The sequence below is a fragment of the Triticum aestivum genome, chromosome 4B (genome assembly GCF_018294505.1).
Source record: "Triticum aestivum cultivar Chinese Spring chromosome 4B, IWGSC CS RefSeq v2.1, whole genome shotgun sequence".
Classification (NCBI taxonomy): Eukaryota; Viridiplantae; Streptophyta; class Magnoliopsida; order Poales; family Poaceae; genus Triticum; species Triticum aestivum.
The window spans coordinates 204,534,025-204,547,905 of record NC_057804.1 but is presented as its reverse complement, the minus strand read 5'-3'; positions in this window follow the sequence as shown (position 1 = coordinate 204,547,905).

The window sequence follows — 13,881 nt, the reverse complement described above, 5'->3', positions numbered from 1 at the left end:
GTGTGGCATACGGCAAAATGAGACTCCACGGGCTACTATTCATCCACCATTAACTTCCCCCAGCCTCCACCTCCTATTGTTCATCCATCGTCTCCAACCTCCACCAGACACTGTTCACCCAATGGATACTGTTCATCCAACATCCACCGGCTTGAATTCAACCAGCCTCCACGGGGTCCTGTTCATCCACCCCCAACCGGCTGGGGTGTGTGGCAGCCTCCTTGGGCTCCTGTTCATCTAGCGGCAACTGCGTACTATATACCACGGGGTCCTGTTCATCCAGCGGCAACCGCCCACACACGACCGGGGTCCTATTCATCCAACCCCCACCGGGAACTGTTCACCCCAGCCAACCCAACCGGCTCGACTCACACCACGTCTCAACTCATTCTACGTATCGCGCGTACGGCAGCAACAAGCACTGTTCATTCAGAGGCAACCCAACCGACTAGCTACGTCAAGCACGGGGGTTCGTTCGGCTTCAGTAAGCATGCAGTAGCAGCGATCGATCGGGTTTAGTTAGCAGCGAAGGAGTCTCGGTCGGGTTCAGTTAGGAGCGAAGGGATTGATCGATCGGCTTGAGTACATAGCAGTAGGAGATCGCTCGGGTTCAGTTATAGCGATACGGCTCGCACCCACCGTAACTGGAAACTCCCCTATATTTTCCTCGCGCTCTCTTCTACCACGATTTTCTCTGTCATGGACGGCCCAAAGAATGTCATGCAGGTGCCTCTCCAGCCCGCCCAGGACGAAAATCCCATTTTCTGTCATGATTTTTTGTCATAGAAGTAGGAGCCCACCACATCTATGATGATACCGGGTTTTGTCACAATTATCGTCATAGAAGTGTCATAAGCATGACAGAAAATAAATTGTTCAGCCCAAAATTACACGGATGTGTCTTTTTTTGTAGTGAAGCATCACTTTATCCATGTGTTGGTCCTTTGAGATAGCAACTCTACCTAGACCCAATACCTTGCTTTTACTAGTATTAGCAAATGTGATATGGCTTTTTGTAGATGGTCGAAGAATAGAATCCATGAGAAGACTTTGATCACCAGTCATGTGGTTAGTGCATCCACTATCCATGATCCATTCAGTAGCTTTCGGAGTGGTACCCTACAGTGCAGTTAGTAGGATAGGCTTCACTAAGAGTATTGTGAAAAACAAACATGTATCAATAGAGGCGTTCATCATAGGTAAGCATAGTTGAGGATATGGTAGGACGGACATCAGGAAAATTATGGGCGAAATAAATGGTAAGACCATTTTGACATTTTATCTTGTGCCCAACAAGATTTTTTAGGTCCCTAGCACTGTCTTCAGAAGTCAATGATTTTCGGCTAGAGACCCGATCCTGCAAGAGAAGTTAATTCATCTTAACCACCTACATCTAAAGGGATAGCTTAGAAGTAATGAGTCTAAGTGCAACATTTGCGAATTTTGGCTTTGAAGCCCTAGCAAATAGTTTCGCATGCGATGAGTAGTTCTCAAAAGAATATGCAGAAAAGTTCTTTGATTTGTGAACATAGCGGTTCGAAGAAATATGCTCATATTCATGAGTCTGGTTATAGTTTCCCTGCAAAACATTGACGTTAGGGTGCCATATGATGTCCTCTATCTGAATGAGACTTTGGGCCATAGGAATCCTTAGATCTAGGGTTTCTCTTTTCCCAGGTGGTGTCATGAAGGCATTCACAGGGAGCTTCTCGATGACTTTTAGGAACCCAGATCTTCTTCATAGGTGACCCATTCCTGCAGTTAGTTCCAATAAACCTGGCAAACACTTCACTGTTCTGATTCTTGTATAGTGCATAGTTGGAGTCAAGACTCATCAATGATAACAGGGTTAGAACAAGTGAAACCAGATAAGGTGGATGGATCCACTGAAGGGCCGTTTGCAGCAACCCATGTTGTTTTGGGGTACTACTTAGGCTTCTGGTAAGATCCAACAACATCCATTTTTCTCTTGAAACCAACACCCTCTTTCCTAGGGTTTTGGTTCAGAATATGTTTCTTCAGCACATTACATAGAGTCTCATGCCCTTTAAGGCTTTTGTACATGCATGTTTCAAGCAATGTCTTCAACCTTGCATTCTCATCAACAATAGTAGCGGTATCCTCAGAAGAGGGTTTAGCTACCACATCAGCAGTTGACGATATTGCAACTTCAGGATCATTTGAACATTCAGCAATAGTGATAGCATTATCACGCTCAAGACATTTTAAGAAAAGTGGCACAAAGTCTTCCTGAGCAGAACTGATTTGTTGAGCGAGTAGTAAATCATTCTTTTTTTGAAGATCTTCATGAGATGCTCTCAGTTTCTCTAGATCTTGCTTCCTTTGAAGATAATCGTAGGAAAGCTTCTCATGATTAGCTTAGAGAGTTTCATCACAACTTTCAAGTCCCTCGTACTTAACTGGAAGATTTTTTATGTCTTTCGATTAAGGACTGAGTTTGATTCATTTCCTCGTCCAATAGGTCATCGCTTTTGTCTAGAAGTTTTTGAATATTTTTCATAGCAGTTTGTTGCTCGGTTTCTATTTTAGCGAGAGTTTTATAGCTGGGTTTGGATTAACATTCAGAGTCATCTTCGCGGAGGTCTAAAAATAAGCATCGCATGAGTTTACCTTAGCACCTCTTACAATGAAGCAGAAGGTTGGAGCAGAGTCATCGTCATCATTGGCTGTAGTGTCAGCGACATGACCATTGTATTTGGTGTTGAAGATGGACTTGGCGATGAATGCCAAAGCTAGAGCCAAACTAACAACTCTAGAATCCAACTCCTCTTCAGACTCCACTTCTGCCTCCTCAGAAGCAGACTCCTCAGAATAGACTTCCTTGCCAATGAAAGCATGTGCCTTGCCATATGAGCTCTTCTTGTGAGTTGAAGGCTTTGAATAAGACTTTGAGGATTTCTTCTTCTTCTTGTCGTCAGAGTCATATTCCTTGCTCCTCTTCTTTTTATTTTCTTCCTTTTCCCATTGTGGACATTCAGATATGTAGTGACATGTCTTCTTGTGTTTGTGACAGGATCTCTTATTGTAGTCACGAGTGGAAGCCTCAGCATCCTTCGATCTGGATTTTGACGACTTTCCAAAGCGATTCTTCTTGAAGAACTTTTGAAACTTTCTCACGAGCATTGCTAGCTCTTTGCCTAAGTCTTGAGGACCATCAAAACTGCAGTGAGAGTCTTTAGATGAGGATATAGCCTTTTCCTTCCAAGCACGAGTTCGGCCATAGTTGGGACCATGGATATCTGTTTTCTCAGATAGCTGGAACTCATGTGTGTTGAGCCTCTCAAGTATGTCAGACGGATCGAGATCTTTGAACTCAGGATGTTCTTGCATCATCTATGATAGTGTCAAATGAGCTGTCTAGTGATCTCAATAGCTTCTTCACAACTTCATCCTTGGTGATCTCAGTGGTGCCAAGTGCGCGAAGCTCGTTTGTGATATCAGTAAGACGGTAGAAAGTCAGCTGGACATTCTCATTGTCATTCCTCTTGAATCGATTGAAGAGATTGCAAAGCACATCAATTCTCAAGTCTCTCTGAGCAGATACGCCTTTGTTGACCTTGGATAGCCAGTCCCGGACAAGCTTTGTAGATTCTAGTGCACTCACAAGAGCATACTGCCCTTTGGTCAGATGACCACAAATGATGTTCTTGGTAGTTGAGTCTTGTTGTGCAAACCTCTTGACATCAGCAACGGTGGCACCATCACCGACATTGGGAACGCCAGTCTTAACGATGTACCAGAGGTCATTTTCAATGGCTTCAAGATGCATGTGCATCTCATGCTTCCAGTAGGCGTAATCAGTGCCATTGAAGACGGGGTACGCAACGGAGACTTTGATTATCCCTATAGTCAACATAGCTAAAACTCTAGGTGGTTAAACCGAATCACATAGAACAAGGGAGCACCTTGCTCTGATACAATTGAATGTGTTAGTTATCGAGTACATGGGGGTGAATAAGCAATTTTTATGAAACTCTTCAAGACGGGGAATGTCTTTGAAGACAGACAACCAAATACAACCTACACAATATGAGGCGGAAGATAAACTACACTAGCCATGCCATAGTCAAGGAAATAGTATAGAGTAAACACAAAGACAGATAGCAGCTAGGTAGAGTGGATCAGAATAGGAACATAGTATGAAGCCAAATATGCAAAAAGAGAGAATGTCTTTACACAGTGAAGTCAAGCAAAGCAAGCAAGCAATGACTTCACGAAGCTAAATAGTAAGTAAAGGGTGAAGTGATAGAACCAGTTGCTCAACAAAGACAAGGATTTGGTAGACCAGTTCCAGTTGTTGTGACAACCGTACGTCTGGTTAGGGAGGCTGAGGTTGAACTCTGCAGACCGTGTCTTCAGCTTATTCCCCTTGAGATAAGGTCACTTAGTCCTCGCTCAATCACTCTGGTAAGTCTTCAAGGTAGACTTCCAAACTTGCACAAACTTCGTTCACCAGTGATCCACAATGACCCTTGGGTCCTCAGAATGCGGCGCCTAACCGACTAGAAGATCACAGTCTTCAAGTGTAATAAGTCTTTAGATCACGCAGACAGAAAGACTTCAGCGATGCCAAACACTCTTTAGGATCTGGGTGTTCTGACCCTTGTCCTTGCAAGGATTTTCTCTCAAAGGCTTTGGAGGTGGGTTGCTCTCAAACGATTAAAGCCGTGCACCAACTCTTAGAAGCCACCAATTTATGGTGTAAGGGTTCGGCTATTTATAGCCATGAGGCAACCCGACATGACATGTCCAAAATGACCCTGGGTCATTAAGGAACCGACACGTGTCCAGTAGTCGGATTTTAAACACACGCGACAGCTTTGCTTGGGCTACAAGTAAAGCTGACTCATCCAACTCTGGATAAGATTTTCTCTCATTGTCTTCACTCGAAGACATAGGAATTGAGTTGAGCATCACGTCATTTTTCTAACTTTGTTCACTTGGATCCCACTTGATAGTTTGGTGGTTCCTATGACTCAAGAAAGAAGCAAATGAAACTACGAAATAAACTATGTGTTCGCACTCCATTATCTTCAAGTGAATATCTTCACACATCATAATCTTCGACGTGAATGTATTCATGAACCACCATTGTCTTCAATGACTTCATACATTTTTAGGGGTCATCTCCGACGGGTAAACCAAATCAATATTGACTTCTACATGTGTTCTCTTGTGAATCTCACAAACATATTAGTCCCTCAACCATGTTTGTCGTCAATACTCCAAAACCAACTAGGGGTGGCACTAGATGCAATTACAAATCCACCTCCAGCAGAGTATCGAAAAAGGTCTCCTAGTGGGATCTCACAAGTACAGAAACTTGTGGTGGTGGAAAAGTATTTTTGGTGTGCCCTCTGGTAGACGAGGAATATTTGGGAATTAATAAAGCTGAGATTAGGGTTGGAGCTTCTCCAGGGGGGCCACAAGCCCTGGAGGCACGCCCTAGGGCGCGGCCTCCTAGCTTGTGGCCTCCTCGTGGCTCCTCTAGTCTCATCCCAAAGCTTCGTGGGTGTCTTCTTGTCCAAGAAAAATCATCAAAAAGTTTTGTTTCGTTTGGACTCAGTTTGGTATTGATTTTCTGTAAATGACCAAAACAAGGAAAAAACAGCAACTGGCACTGGGCACGAGGTTAATAGGCTAGTCCAAAAACATGATATAAAATAGGATAGTAATGCATGTAAATCATCCAAGATTTATAATAGCATGGAACAAACAAAAATTATAGATACGTTGGAGATGTATCAAGCATCCCCAAGCTTAATTCGCGCTCGTCCTCGAGTAGCTAAATGATAAAAACAGAATTTTCGATGTGGAATGCTACCTAACATGTTTATTAATGTAATCTTTCTTTGTTTGGCATGAATATTCATATCAATAAGATTCTAAACAAAAGTTTAATATCGACATAAAAACAATAATACTTCAAGCATACTAATAAAGTGATCATGTCTTCTCAAAATATCATGGCTAAAGAAAGTTATCCCTACAAAATCATATAATCTTATCATGCTCTATCTTCATCACACAAAGTATTTTTCATGCACAACCCCGATGACAATCCAAGCAATTATTTCATAGTTTTGACGTTCTCAAAAAATTTCAACTTTTATGCAATACATGAGCATGAGCCATGGATATAGCACTATGGGTGGAATATAATATGATGGTGGAGGTTCTGTGGAGAAGAAAAAAAAGGAGAAAGTCTCAAATTGACTAGGCTAATCAATGGGCTATGGGGATGCCCATCAACTGATGTCAATGCAAGGAGTACGGATTGCCATGCAACGGATGCACTGGAGCTATAAGTGTGTGAAAGCTCAAAAGAAAACTAAGTGGGTGTGCATCCAAATCCCTTGCTCATGAAGACCTAAGGCATTTTGAGGAAGCCTATCATTAGAATATACAATCCAAGTTTTATAACGAAAACTTCCCACTAGTAATATATGAAAGTGACAAAATAGGAGACTCTCTATCATGAAGAACATGGTGCTACTTTGAAGCACAAGTGTCGAAAAGGATAGAAACATTGTCCCTTCTCTCTTTTTCTCTCATTTTTCCTTTATTTATTTTTTTCTTTTGGACTCTTTGGCCTCTTCTTTTTCTTTTTGGGATCTTTGGCCTCTTATATGTGTGTGTGTGTGTATATATATATATATATATATATATATATATATATAAGTCCGTAGTCGCATCCCGACTTTGTGAGGGAATCATAGCCTCCATCATCCTTTCCTCAAATGAGACAAAGTTATAACAATGATGGTCAACAAAATTTTGTTTACTTACAACTCAAAAATTACAACTCAATACTAGAACAAAGATATGACTCAATATAAATGCTTCATGCATATGAAAGCAATATGACAATGATGGTGTGTGTCATAATAAAATGGAATGGTGGAAGTTGCATGGCAATATATCTCGGAATGGCTATGGAAATGCCATAATAGGTAGGTATGGTGGCTGTTTTGAGGAAGATATAAGGTGGCTTATGTGTTAAAGAGTGTATCATATCACGGGGTTTGGATGCTTCGGCGAAGTTTGCACCAACTCTCAAGGTGACAAAGGGTAATGCGGTACCGAAGAGGCTAGCGATGGTGTAAGGGTGAGAGAGCATATAATCCATGGACTCAACATTAGTGATAAAGAACTCACATGCTTATTGAAAAAGTTTATTAGCTATTGAAACAAAGTACTAATACAACGCTCCTAGGGGGATAGATTGATAGGAAAATACCATCGCTCATCCCCGACCGCCACTCATAAGGAAGACAATAAAAAATAAACCATGCTCCAACTTCATCGCATAACTAGAGACCATAAGTGCATGCTTCGGGAATAACCAACCTTAACACAAGTATGTTTACTAATCCAGAATTACTCACTAGCATGACTCTAATATCACCATCTTTATATCTCAAAAATAAATGCAAGGAATCAAACTTCTCATATATCCAATGATCTTCAGGAAAGTTTTTATTACGTCCCTCTTGAATACCCATCATATTAGGACTAAATTCGTAACCTAAGAAAATTTCCATACTATTTATACTACTCTCAAAATAATAAGTGAAGCATCAGAGTTCATCAATTTCTACAAAATAAAACAACCTCTGTCCTCTAAAAAGATATAAGTGAAGCACTAGAGCAACTACCTAGCTCAAAACATATAAGTGAAGCACATAGATTATTCTAATAAATTCACATTTAATGTATGTCCCTCTGAAAAGGTGTGTACAGTAAGGATTACTGTGGCAAACTAAAAAGTAAAGACTCGTATAATACAAGATGCTCCAAGCAAAACACATATCATGTGGTGAATAAATATAGCCTCAAGTAAATTTACCGATGGATTGAAGACAAAAGAGGGGATGCCATCCGGGGCATCCCCAAGCTTAGGTGCTTGGTTGTCCTTGAATATTACCTTGGGGTGCATTAGGAATCCCCAAGATTAGGCTCTTGCCACTCCTTGTTCCTAGTACATTCAAACTTCACCCAAAACTTGGAAACTTCACAACACAAAACTCAACAGAAAACTCGTGAGATCCATTAGTGAAACAAAGCAAATAACAACTTTTAGGTATTGTTGTAAACTCATTCCAGTTTTATATTGGTGTTATATCTATTGTATTCTAACTTCTCCATGGTTTGTACCCCCTTATACTACCCATAGATTCATCAAAATAAGCAAACAACACAATGAAAACAAAACCTGTCAAAAACAGAACAGTCTGTAGTAATCTAGACTTTAGCCAAACTTCTGTGACTCCAAAAATTGTAAAAAATTAGAAAAATGTGGCCATTTGTATATCAATAAAGTGGAAAATATTCATAATTTTTCATTGCTCTAGCAGATCAGATCAATTATGTTACTCGAGGCAAAAGTTGATGTTTTCTCACAGAATCAAATCAACAATCTTCCAAACAATCCCAAAGGTCCTACTTGGCACAAGTAGTAATTAAAACACTAAAACACAATCACAATAGAAATATAATTGCATGTTTATTGAAAAACATAAGCAAAAACATAAAAACAAAATTGGCTTGCCTCCCAACAAGCGTTATTGTTTTACGCCCCTAGCTAGGCATATTGCATAGATCTGGGTATTGTCATCTTTGGTGTTCAATTCTTTCTTAATCAAATCTTAATATTTCTTAGTAAATTTCTTTCCTCGCGTTCTTCCTTTCTTGTGGTGGAGCTTATTTGATGGAAAGGACTTTGATCAGTGATTTTGACATTCATAATTTCATACTCAAGATCATCACCAAAGATATATTCATAAGAAACATGTATCTCATATTTAATAGGTTCCCTCGACATCTCTTCAATCAATTCCTTAAGAAATCCCTTGTCTTCCCTTAGTAACCCAATCAAAATTTTCATACGCACCAAGATACAAAGTTTGGATAACTTCCGGAAAAGGGACTCTTTTCCTTAGATTGGTACTAAAACATAGGTCCTTAGATTCCAAACCACGCGTAGTTTCTTTATTATGGAGAACTTCAATGGGAGGTTGCTCAATTTTTTTATTATAATAGGAAAAGATCTCTCTAGCTTCTCTAATTATGTTATTGAACTCATGCATAAGGGTAATAGTAGCAATTTTTCTTGGATTTAGGATCATGTATGCTGGGAAGTTTGTAAAACATCTTTTCTAAAGCCAGATGAATAAGTAGAAATTCTCTTTCTAATTTAACCAAAAGCATGGAAACAACATCCAGATCACAACTTGTATTATGAAGAACTAGGAAATATGCCCGTGCGTTGCAACGGGAGCGAAAAAATATCTCAGCCTTCCCCTATCCCCGCACACATTAGTCCACGCCCTCCATGTCAACACAACACCCTACCTATGTTGCCGCTTATCCTCCTCCTTATCCTTGCTGGCGGTGGCAGATTAACATTGTGTCGGTGGAATGATGTGGGCGGCGGCTGTCAATAATGGGAGGAGATCATCAACACGAGAGCGCGGCCGCGTCAGGTAGGTGTCGTAGGTTAGCGACATGCCTATAGTCACATCCTCCATCAACCAAACTACTACCGACATTGCAAATATAATTTGGAAAGTAAATCTGCAACCAAAATCATACACCTAGGCACTAAGAATTGAACCATGAGGAGATAAATAGGCGGGTGTTCATTGGAAAAAGGCGGACGCATCGCGAGGTGGCTGCTCTAGCCCTAGACGCAATCAATCAGCGCGACCTGGCGTTTGCTGGCAGCCTGCCAACCGCAGGCATTGGTTAATCTAGTTTCTAGGTTGGTCTTTTTGTGGTTTCTACGACGTTCCCTAAAAACGCTCGCCCCTCTGTAAATTTCGTCCTTTCGCCATCTCTTCTATAAGAAAAAGGCAGTGCTCCTGCCGGTTCCTCAAAAAAAAAAGTGAACCATGATTCTAAAATAGTCAGATACATCCTTTCTAATTGCTTCTTTTGTGAGGAATTGCCGGAAACATAAATCCTTCAAACAGAAAGCTCAAATTTCATCAAGGAGCTACATAAATTAAATCATATTTGTGGTCATAAGATCTATAGTATATTAGATGTCAATTTAATTTTTGTAAGAATAGCTCACACAACAAAATACATGCAACTTGATCTGTATAGTTAAATAATTAGATGAGTGAAAGTATATACCTAACTTATTCCCAGATAGTACACGCTTGAGGATTCCTAAAAAAATATATGCACTTGAGGCATCAGACATGTACAATTCAAGATTCTCCAAAGTTTGTCATTTTAGCTTATTTTTCACGCGTACGGAAGCCAGCATTTTGTATATCACTTCAAAACCTACACAAACTTCGACGTACAAAAAACATTTCACAGGGAGAATTCTTGAAAAAGCAATTTATTTTGTACGCACCGCCCACCTCAGGCCATGCATGCCGCCCTCATCGAGTTAGTGCGCCACCGTTCTGCATCTCAGATGGTGTCGGTCATGTCGATCTTCTTATCGCGCATGTTGGGCCTCACGGATAGCGAGTCAAGTTCCGATCTGTGCGGCTAGCTCAGTCAGAGCTTGTTGTTGCGGTGGCAGGGAGAAGATGACAGGCGTGCCTACTTTTCCCAGTAGTATTTTTCTTCTTCTAAAACGTTATTTTTCCCGGAGTTAGAACAACCTATGTTATGTCTGTTCTCTTCCTTTTTATGTACGTCCGTGGTGCTTTTTGCAGTTGCCCATGCGGACACCCATTTAGGTTTACCTCTATCGACATTCAACGTACAACAGCTAGATACAGGCCAAGACCCAACTGGAGCACAGCTCGGCGAAGTGACCAAAAACGGCAGCGGACGACCGATCGGGTCGATAATAAACCTAGACGTATAGATAACAACTTAGTAAAGATATGCCCGTACATTGTGATGAGAGAAAAAAAATATTTCATGTCTCTTGGTCACAGACCGTGCATTGCAATGGAGAATATTCACTTATGCATGCGTGGGTGATATAGTGAGATGATGTTGTCAAGAATCATAGTTGCAATGGAGAATATTCACTTATGCATGCATGCACGTTCCAATACTTCTACTTCGGCTTCCTCCTCGGCATGGGCAGCGCGCTGAGGTGATTTTTGTGGACTTAATTTTGTGCTCCCTTTGCTGCTTGTTCACAGGTGGCTTGCTGATTTCTAGGCAACTTAGAAATGTATTTAAATTAGTGGAATTAGGTCTAACGATTCGAGGTGGGACTATTATTATACGAACCCTAACTTGTAACCCAACTGATTGCTAGGTCGGTCGGCTATCGTCTTCGTATGCGAAGGAAGGTCTTGAGAGCACACTAAATTTTTGCCAATCACGTGTGTGGTTTTTTTTGCTGGCTGGGCTTTTGCGCAAATCTTGGGGAGGCAAGGTGCAGCTTACTCTATAGCAGTTGGGCTGGGCTTTTAATGAAATCTTGAAAGAGGCATGGTGGAGCGGACATTGTGGAATAGTTCCTTGCTCGTTGTTACTCGTTAGTACCACCTTGTTTTTTATAGAAAAACAGAAAACATAATCTGGGTGAACGGATGAAAAAATAGGAGAAACGCACCTTGCTTTATTAGTAGGTATAGATACATCCCTTCTCTAAAGGCATAACTCCTGTGCAATCAAAGAATTCTTAAGTAATATTCTTCCCAATAATGTTCCCATCACCCACATGATAGATCTTTGTTTTAATATGAAAAGGGGTTTTATTATCAAGGGGATCATGATTAAGAATGCAAGATTCAAGTTTTTCCTCAAGATTTGCACTAATATTTTCAATAGTAAGCTTCTCAGATTTAGACATGATGGTAAAACAAGCAATTTAGCACACAAGCAAACAGAAAGAAAACAAAAATATGAACGAAAAGAAGGCAAATAAAAAGGTAAATATTCTTGTGTTTTCTGAAAACGTTTCAGAAGTGGGGGATAAGGAAACGAGAGGGAAATGGCGAATAATGTAATGCAAGAGATGAGAGTTTATGATAGGTACTTGGCAGGCTTGATGTAGAACCTCCCCGGGAACGGCACCAGAAATTCTTCCTACTACTTCTTGAGCTTGTGTTGGTTTTTCCCTTGGAGAAAGGGGTGATGCAGGAAAGTAGAGATAAGTATGTGCCTCAGTTAAGAACCAAGGTATCAATCCCGTAGGAGGGACACGCAAGTCTCCAATTATAGCACGTGCACAAATGAACAAATAATTGCACCCAACGCGATAAAGCAGTTGTCAATCCCTTCATGGTTACTTGCAAGGATGAGATAATATAGAGATAGGTATAAAAGATAAATAAAAGTATAAACTAAATTCAAGGTAAATAAATTGCAGCAAGGTATTTTTGTGTTTTTGGTTTTATAGATCTGAAAATAATGTGATAAAAATAGACCCGGGGCCATAGTTTTCACTAGAGGCTTCTCTCTTGGAGGAATGCATACGGTTGGTAAACAAATTACTGTTGAGCAATTGATAAAAAAGCACAAAGTTATGACGATGTCTAAGGCAATGATCATGAATATAGGCATCACGTCCGTGACAAGTAGACCGACTCCTGCCTGCATCTACTACTATTACTCCACACATCGACCGCTATCCAGCATGCATCTAGTGTATTAAGTTAACAAGAACGGAGTAACGCCTTAACCAAGATGACATGATGTAGGGAGATAGATCCAATCAATATTGCAAAAAACCCATCTTTTTATCCTTAATGGCAACAATACAAATGCATGCCTCGCTACCCTTCTGTCATTGGGTGAGGACACCGCAAGATTGAACCTAAAACAAGGCACCTCTCTCATTCTAAGAAAAATCAATCTAGGTGGCCAAACCAAATCAATAGATCAGAGATTAGGGTTGGAGGTGCTCCAGGGGGCCAATAAGCCCTGGAGGTGCCCCTCCTAGGGTGCGTCCTCCTGGCTTGTGGCCTCCTCGTGGCTCCTATGGCCTCCTCCCGAAGCTTCGTGGGTGTCTTCTCTTCCAAGAAAAATTGTCAAAAAGTTTCGTTCCGTTTGGTATTGATTTTCTGTAGAAGACAAAAACAAGGAAAAAATGCAACTGGCACTAGGCACTAGGTTAATAGGTTAGTCCCAAAAATGATATGAAATAGCATAATAATGCAAATAAAGCATCTAAGATGGATAATATAATAGCATGAAACAATCAAACATAATAGATACGTTGGAGACGTATCACGCGACAAAAGCTGCGTCATACATACGACTTTTACGAAGGCTGGTGGATGGCGAAAAACCAACCCGCTTGTTCTAAAAATAATCACACCAAGCCTGGAAAGTAACTAATTTTTCTTTATGCTTGCTTTCGGCGGAAAGACCCTCCCACACATCCAAAAGATCAATTAAAAAGTTTGGGTACAAGAGTAATGAAGGATTCAGCTTAGTGAGTGATGGCATATATTCTTCATAGGGTTCTCCAACTATAGGCAGCCCAGCCATAAGTAACATATCAAGCAAAGTGATGGTGTGTTTGCCACACGAGAGCATGAAAGTATTGGTTTGAGGAATCCACCTCTCTAGTAAAGGGCAGAGCAAAGAAGGGCCCACAAAATAATCGCAAAGGGAACAATGAAAGGCGCCATGAATATAATCTGTATTTTCTTTGCCTCCTTTCATATTAAAATAATGATTGTTCAGGACTTCAACACCCCATTGAGTATAACCCTTTGTACATTTGACATATCGGATTTCATGATACACCCAGCCTAATTTTTGTGATACTATCTGTGGAGGATATAGCTACTGGGTATAAACCGGCCAGGAGGGTCCGGTTCACCCTTGACTATGTTGAAGCCCATGAAGATTCGGAAGATGGCGCTTTACTAAAAGAAGCATAGAAGCCCGAAGCCCAAAGGCGGATTAGGGCCCATAGTGGTA